We start from the raw sequence: 8,877 nt of genomic DNA, 5'->3' as shown, positions 1-8,877 counted from the left end.
CCTTTTCAAAATACAAGTAGCATTGAACATTTTAACCACAAACGAATCAAAAGTCAAAAAAAGAGTTGTAAGAGTGTCACAAATTATTCATAACATGCTCAACCTTTTTAAAACAGAGAGGTATGCTTAACACTATTCACATGCATGACTATCTTCTTAGTACCGACTAAGTCAAAACCATCGCTTCCCAAAAAGACGACAATTTTGCACTTAAGAAAGCCGTCAAGCAATCCATCATCAGGCAACTTCATGCATTTATTCAGGAATGGCTAGGTGATAAAACTACACACAAGGCATTATTTAATAACTCACCACACATGGCCTGCAAATCACTCAAGATGGTTCAAAATCTTACTTCCTTTTCAAAATACAAGTAGCATTGAACATTTTAACAGCTAACGAATCAAATTTAACTTGTTCATTTTAGGGCAAAAAGAAGGGGAGACAGAGGTGAACTACCTGGGAGGAAGGTGTCTTTAATATATCACTCAATTTTCTTGCTAATCCAAAATCACACAGCTGCCAGGAAACAAATGGAACTTCAACATCATATAATTGGTCAAAAGCACGAGTCATGATGTGGAAATGTCACAGCATAAAGATCACCATACCTTCGTGATTCCATTTTCATCCAACATGATGTTTGAATGCAAGTATCTGGTATAGTAGAAAAAACACCAAAAAAGTAATTCATGCCCAAAAGAACAAGTGTTACAAAGAACAATGAAGGCTAAAGTTCCTTACAAAAGAGCTCTAACAAGGCCACAAGCAAGATGATGTATTGAATCTTCGGGAAGCTTACCATCCTTCAACTTTGAGATTAAATGATGTTAAAAATCTCCAAGGTGGTTTTAAAACTAAATTACAGGTAAGATGCAGATGCAAGTTGTGACATTACCAACTACAGTAAACTGTGGTCATTTTGATTACTCTTTAAATACAAATAAAAAAAGAAACCTATTTCTTCACATCATTTTGCTGGCACAAGAAACAAGTTAGTCCAAAGAGTGAGAACCTTTATTTGTGAAACTACAAACAATCATCTCTATTAAAGTGTTGTAATCGCACATGACACCGATGTCCTTAGTGCCTCTTTGGGAAATCCCAATGTAGGCATGCAACATATTTACCATGAAACCTCAATATCCCACGCATCTACTAAAAAAAAGGACCAAGAAGAATTAGGGTGTTGTCACAAATTTTGGATGTTCGTATATAATGTCAGCATAAGGCATCCTATATACACAGCAGTTATACCACTGGAACAATGAAATGTATTTATAAAATAGCATACCTGCCAGTGCCAAGCTCATGAGATTTCCTACAATATTCTAAAACCAACCACAGGTGTGCATATGTTTCATACCTATGGATCAGTTGAATTAGAAAATAAGTCAGAGAAATCTTTTTATTAAACACCAAAAGGATCTTCACCACAGAAACGAAATTGAAGAAAAAGAAATGAGTTACATGGAAGACAGGAAAAAGATAAATCTCACCCGGAGTGGAACTTCAACACATCTGCATGATCTAGAGAATGAAGAATTTTGACCTGTGGCAAATGTAGTCAATAGAAGAATAAGTATGCAAAAAAGGAAACTGAAGGAAATAGATTTTACGAAAAGAGGTTTAGGTTCTTGATTATTTGTTCACGGGACTTCAAATTTATGCCACGGAACAGAAAGAATGCTATGACTCATATAATTCCCAATATTCTCGTAACTACAATAGTCACAAGCATCAACAATCCTTAACATCTAGAAATATGATGAGGAAAGTTGTTTTCTATGACCACACTTTCCAAAAGCATATACATTTAGCTTCTGAAGTAGTTCAGCTGCTTCGGCAAATTTCTAAGAACTATAGATAATGTTAAAACAATTGAGTACGCCGATCCATAAGCACTGTCGATTAGCAGGCACTAATAGAATTTTACCGCAAGTCAATGAATATAACTTACACAACAACGTGTTGTAAGTAGACGGTTTCTAAAGTCCATACTAAAGTCCATACTGAGGACGGTTCACGGATAATTACCCTGTAAATACCTATTACATAGCATTCTTCCTTTATGTCTATTCCTCTAAAAAAGTTTACAATTAAAAATTCCCAATTAAATCTGAAATTCTCATCTTCCCAATAGGGTGGCCTAGCAATCAAATAGTGATAGTAACAGTTTGGGAACTAAGGTTCAAATTTCACAATAGACAACACTAGGTGATATCTTCTCATCTACCTAAACCTTGATGTGCATAGTTAAACAAACAGTACTATCCACTAAAATATACGGTGGCCCAGATACCACTGTTATCAAGAGGATAAATCAGGCACTTCCACAATTGTATCATCACATGCAAGAAAATGCAGCGAAGGGTCTATCGAAAATAGTCTAATCTCTCAACCTCCCAAGGTAAGGATAGTTAAACAAACAGTACTATGCATACACGGTGACCCAGATACCACTATTATCAAGAGGATAAATCAGGCACTTCCACAATTATATCATCACATGCAAGAAAATGCAGCTAAGGGTCTATCGAAAATAGTCTAATCTCTCAACCTCCCAAGGTAGATAAGGTCGGTGTACACTCTACCCCCCTCCCCAAACCCCACTTTATGAGATTATGTTGTGTACGTTGTTGTTATTATTGTAGGTGAAATCAAATTCGAAATTTCAACAATCTAATTCCACTTCCCTAGTAAACTCTATATGAATTAAATCTCAAACTCAAATTACAATTAAAATTCAAATATAAAAACAAAGAACCTTTTTTCATGGGGTTTCTTACTTCATGAAGAACCTTGTTTTTCTGAGATTTATCCACACTTAAAATCACAAAATACTCTATTGTCTTCTTCTTTCTTCCTTTATATACAGTCTGCAAAAAGACAAACAAAATCAAAAAAAAAAAAAAAAAAACTTAAAGAACACTGTTAACCAAAAATCGCATACAAAAGAAGAACAGAGAAAAAACAAACAATTACCGAGTGTTTTCCATGGCCAATAGCTTCACATATATGATACTGATTCATATTTTTCACTTGCTCACAAAAATCACTTAGCTAGGGTTTTTCCTCTTTTTCTGAATCTGAAATTGAAACTAATACAGTTCTTTTCTCTGCTAATCAAAGAGATCTACTGAAGAAATTCCTTGAAATCAAACAAAAATTTACTGAGAATTTTTGAAAATGGTGAGATTTGTGAGGAAGAGAAAGAGAGAGAGGAGATCCCGAGAGCGAGAGAGTATACAACGGTTAGTTTGACAAATAATAAATGAAATCTAAAAATTATTTTTATTTTTAATTTAAGAGAAAAGGAAATTTAAAAAGTTAGGATAAGGTGGGCAAAAAGGTATATTTTCTGTTTGTTTAATAATTCTCCAACAGTTTAAATTTGAATCCATGTATTTTATTAGTTGTTGAATAAAATAAGGTACATCTAATTTAAAGACATTTTTACTTTTTTGTTTTGTTTTACTAGATAAATATGCTTTATAAAAAAAGTTATTTTATTTGTTTGAAAATGAGTATGTTTGATCAAAATTTTAAAATATGTTTATTTAAAATATACTTTTGGCCAAATAGAATTTCATAACTATTTTATTTGGAGGTGGAGGAGAAAGTATATCAAAAGAAGGCAATGCCAGAGAGAGAGAGTATATGACTATAAAGTGGGTTTAGAATATGCTAGCTATTTAATGATGCATACATTATAGGTTGGATTTGCAAAAATACATCCATACTTGACATTGATGGAATAACAAATCAAGACTTTTTTATTTAGCTAGCGTTTGACCACAAATTTTTAAATATTTTTGACAAATATTTTCGAGTGAAGTGTCACCATGCGTTTTGACCATAGATTTTGAGAGAAATATTTTATCTTTTTTTAAGACATGAATTATACCTACAAGTTTTAAAAATTATTTAAAATACTCATAAGTTTGTATTATCATTTTTTAATGAAAATGTTCAGTGAAAAGTGATGAGAACAAACATAATTAATATGAATTTGAAAAAGATGAAGAAAACAAAAGGAAAATATCATTGACTTTATACAAAAAAAAAAAACTACTATTACTACTTGCAATTGGAAGTAACTTTGGAGAACAAGTTCGGATAAAAATTGTATAAAATATGCTATATAAATGTGTACAACAAACTAGGAATGAAATTTAGTCCAAAACTATAAATGATGGGTATTTTTAAAAATATAAAAATATGGGATAATTTTTAAATTTTTATAAAGAAAATATTTTCCAATTTTCCAAGTTTGGTTGACTTACATATTTTGGAAAATGTTTTCCAAATTAACTCATTTTCCTAAAATTTAATTAATGAAAATGACTTCCTTTCAAAAATTAAGGAAAACATTTTCCAAAACTCTACTTCATTCTTCAATATTTTTTTCTTACCCGACCCAACCCTCCCCACACCAAAAGAATTAATTTTTTTAAATTTTCAAATACTTTTTACCGCTACCCCCAAACCATCCCCCGATGATTCCTAGATTTTTAGGGCTTTGTTTTGATAGTTTTAGTGTTATCAAATGCTTAATTTATGCTATAAACTGATGCTAAAGCCTTGATTTTCAGATATATGGATTGAGGAGCAAAGCAAGGACACTAACAGGCAAAAAGGAACAAAACAAACTGAAGAAGTGGAGTAAGGCACGCCTGATGATCGCCAAGAGCAATTGGCGACTCGCCAAGTAGCTATTTAGACCACCTAAAGTTCCACTGTGCTAGCCATGAGGGAAGAAACCAAGTCGGTGACAGGAAAGGGGCAGCCAACGTGTCGCCGATCAGTTCCGCGATGATAAGAGTGATCGCCCAAAGTTACAGGACTTGAGGATGCTCAGAGTCTATGCAAAAAGACGATAAAAGAGAGCAAAAGGTGGTTCGCCGAACCACTCGGCGAACCCGACTTACCTCGTCTGATGGCCCTTCTTGGCTAATTTTTGGCAACTATAAATTGAATTTTGAACTGTTAATTGAGTGCTCGTTTTTCCAGATTTTAGCTTGCTACCACTTAGAATAGTTTCTTAGTAGACTTGAAAGCTTTTGGAGATTTTGCAAGTGCGTTACTAATTTTCTTCAATTTTGAGCATTGTAAAGGCTTGAATACTCTTACCCAGTTGATAGATAATCGATTTGGTAACCGTTTTTACCTTTTTATGATGTTTGGCTAAAAACCCAATTCTTGGGATATGATCATGTGATTATGAGTTGAATTAACTTATGGGTATTGTTAATTACTAATTTAAATGCTATATTGAAGTGGGTTTAATTTAATGGTTTAATTTATGAATTGTAGTTGCAAATGCAATTTTAATCTTATATTCTTAGCTTGCTCGAGAGAGAAGTTTTGGGGCTAAAGCTTTTGATTAATAGTTTGTAGGTATTGGGTTGATATGGGTTCAGCTCGAGAGAGTGAATTCTAAACCCAATCCTACCCATCTAGCTTGAGAGAGTGGATGAATTAAGGTTTGGGTTGTTCTTAATTGCTATGCTTGTTGATGTTTGAAAGAAATTCCTTGAAGCAGAATAGTTGTTCGAGAGAAAGCTATTTTACTCATAGTCTAGCCTACCCACTGATATTTAGCTATGAATTTGTAATTACAATTACCCATATAGTGAAATTCGCCTATTATTGATCACATCCCGAGAATTCCTCTTTGTATTGTTATTTCAGTTTTGTGTGACTATTTTGTAGTTGATCATTGCAAACAAAGCTCCCCCATCTGACATTCGTGTCAACCCTTTTAATTTATTTCATGTCTTTTTAGATAATATTTATTTTGATAGCTAGGTAGATCACATTTGTACTTCTTGATTGAATTTGAACATGTACCGCTCCCTGTGGGTTCAACCCCAACTCATTTGTTGGGTTTTATATTGCTTTATGATCGTTTGCACTTAGAATTGGATGAAGTGTATTTGAAACGTTAATTCCATCAAAATGGCGCCGCTGCCGGGGAGTGGTGTTGTTTAAAATTCTTTTAGTGAATTTAAATTGTGATCTTTTTTGTTGTAGTTGAATCTACTTATTTTAGTTTTTGGTTTTGTGTTGCTTGTGTTAAATAGAGGAGGAGATGAGCATAAATGGGAGTAATGGTAGCCAAGTGGGCCACTAAGATGATATTGGGAACCTCAATGATGTAAATGACCCAAATGTTAATGACCCAATCCAATTGGGTGGTGTTGGTGTCATTCATCTACCTCCGACGGAAGGAAACATTATTTTTCACATCACTAGCACAATACTTTAGCTCCTACAATTGAAGGTATTATTTGGGGGGATGGCTCATGAGGATCCCCATGAGCATATTCAAAACTTCGTGGATGTTTGTGGTCCGTTCTCATTTAAGAACATATCACAAGAATCAATCTGTCTCAGGTTATTCCCATACTCTTTGATGGGTGAAGCTTCCAAATGGTAATCTGAGTTAACAAGGGACTCCATCACCTCTTAGGATGAGCTGATCATAGTGTTCCAAGTGAGATTCTTCCCCCATCGAAGATGATGATACTCAGAGATAGCATCCAAGGTTTTAAACGCTTTGAAGGTGAGCCAATCCATGAGACGTGCTTGAGGTTTAAGAAGTTGTTGCTGCAATTCCCAACTTATGGACTTCCAAATAATGTGTTGCTGCAATACTTCTATAGGAGCCTCGACTCGGTGAACAAAGGAGTTGCTGATCAACTTTTTCCCGGTGATATAATGCAATAACCCTATGAAGTAGCGTCTCAACTCCTTGATTGCATGACCAAGATTAATAGGGCATGGTATACTCATGAAGATCAAGTCTCTCCTCTCAATTTTGGAATGACAAAATAGCATATCGAAAAGGATCAAGAGAAAGACAAAAACATGGCTACAATAATGACCCAGTTGGATATCTTGGTTAAATATATCATGGGTGTTGGTACAAAGAGTGTTAATGTTGTGGGTGTTGGTGGATTAAACCCCGATGAAACACAATTTGAAGCGATGTACAATGAGGAAATGAACTTCCTAGCTAATCAATGAGGAGGTTATCGTGCAAACTACCCCAGACCCGGTGGAAATCAAGGTTTAAATAGAAATGAGGGCTGGAGAGACCGTGACAGAGAGTGGAGTGATCGTAACGCCACTTGGAAGGACAGAGATGGTGACAAAGATAGGTATATCCCTCCCCATGAGCGTCAAAAGTCAAAGGAATCTGAAGGTGGCCGCACAGAAGATATGCTCTCACACATTCTCAACAAAGTCGAAGGGTCAGACAAAGTGTTGAAAGAGATGAAAGAGGATGTCTCAACTCTCAATCAGACGATGACCTCCCACTCAGTCTCTATTAAACAGTTGGAGACCCAAATGGGTCAAATTTCTTCGCATTTGAATCCAAAACAACAAGGGGGGTTGCCTAGTGACACAATGGCAAACCCCAAAAATGAAGCTTGATTTGGTATCCTCGTCGTGCCATGACGTTAACTAAGGCGCTTCTTGGGAGGCACCCCAAGTTCTTAATGCTTTAGTTTTTGATTTTGAATAACGGGTGTTGATTGTGCAGGTTGAAAGGTGAAAAGTGTTGGAAAATGGTTAGTTTGGCGAGCAAAAAGTCCATGCGGCGACCCGCCGTACAGGTCGGCAAGCCTTGAATGGATCGTCGTTGGAACCACCAAGCTTGAAGGGGGGCTCTGTAAAACTCGACGGACTAAACGTTTAATGGGCGACTCACCGAACAGGTCGGTGAGCCCGACTTTGTCCGCTGTTTGAACCCCCAAATTTGCTGGAGGTCCTGTAAACTTGGCGAGGTAAAGTACCACTCGGCGCATTGCTGAGTGGGTCGGCGAGCACGACTTACTCCGCCAATGGTGCCACGAACTGAAAGGTTTTAAAGGCCAAACAATTTAAAATTTCAAAATCCATCAATTTCTCTTATTTCTTACTCTCGTACATTCTCACCCGCACTTTAAATCTTGCATATATTTTTTTGCCCGCATTTTTGTGATCTCGAGCTCAGAATTGGAAATCTTTGCCGCCTAGCTATTCAAACTTGAAAATTTGGCATTCAGGTTGGTTTTTTGAACCCCACACTTTAATTTTGTGGTTGAGCTCGAATGCAACAAGTAAATAAGTTGTTGTTTGATGTTTGGTAATTGCTTAAATTATGTGTATTGTGATGGTTTGCCCCTTTTATTTGAAATGCGTGCCTAAATGCTTAAAAATGATCGATTCCTCTGTCTTGTTTGTTAAAATTGGTTTTAATTGTTGGGTTGCGGTTTATTTGTGTTGGGTCTAGTTGGGTGAAGTCTAAGTAACCCGAAATTATTCCAAATGAAGTAATATGCCCAATGATGGAGCATTTGACGTCATTCTTAAGGGCAAAAGTTGTCAAATTGCCAGTTTTGGCCAAATCGGGGGAAGTCTGAGTACCCCGAGGGTATGGGTTGTATGGGTCTACCTATAATTGCATGATATTTGTGTTGGATTTTGAATTCGGGGGCTGCGGGGATGATTTTGGGAAATGGGGTTGAAAAATGGCACATTGGGCCGTTTGGCGAGCTGCGTCGAGCTCGTCGAATGGTTCAGCGGTCGCCTAAGTCCCCCTTTGATCGCCCTTAATTTCATATTTTGGCTAAGTTATTTTTCAACTTTTAGCGGGCTGCTTGAGCTCGCCGAAAGGTTCTCTTGATCGCCCTTTCTACGCCTCTAACCCTTAAAATAAACTGTGATTTTCGGCGGGATACTCCAAGCTTGCCGATTGGTGTCGGCAATTCACAATGGGCCTAAACATCGCTGACATGCCTTGATTTTGGAAATTTTTCGCACTGGTACTTTCGGCGAGCCCGATCTGGCTAGCCTAAGTGACTCGGCGACTCGCCAACTGGTTCG

At 36.4% G+C, this 8,877-nt stretch overlaps 1 pseudogene; it reads right to left on the bottom strand.

Moving 5' to 3' along the window:
- The window catches only part of LOC102591107 (serine/threonine-protein kinase RUNKEL-like), a 13,223-nt pseudogene extending 10,030 nt beyond the window's left edge, over positions 1–3,193 (bottom strand).
- Positions 3,194–8,877: the final 5,684 nt, after the last annotated feature.

Source organism: Solanum tuberosum, unplaced genomic scaffold, assembly GCF_000226075.1.
Source record: "Solanum tuberosum cultivar DM 1-3 516 R44 unplaced genomic scaffold, SolTub_3.0 scf00567, whole genome shotgun sequence".
Taxonomy (NCBI): Eukaryota; Viridiplantae; Streptophyta; class Magnoliopsida; order Solanales; family Solanaceae; genus Solanum; species Solanum tuberosum.
The sequence above is the reverse complement of the archived record's forward strand: the minus strand, read 5'-3'. Positions and strand labels throughout refer to the sequence as shown.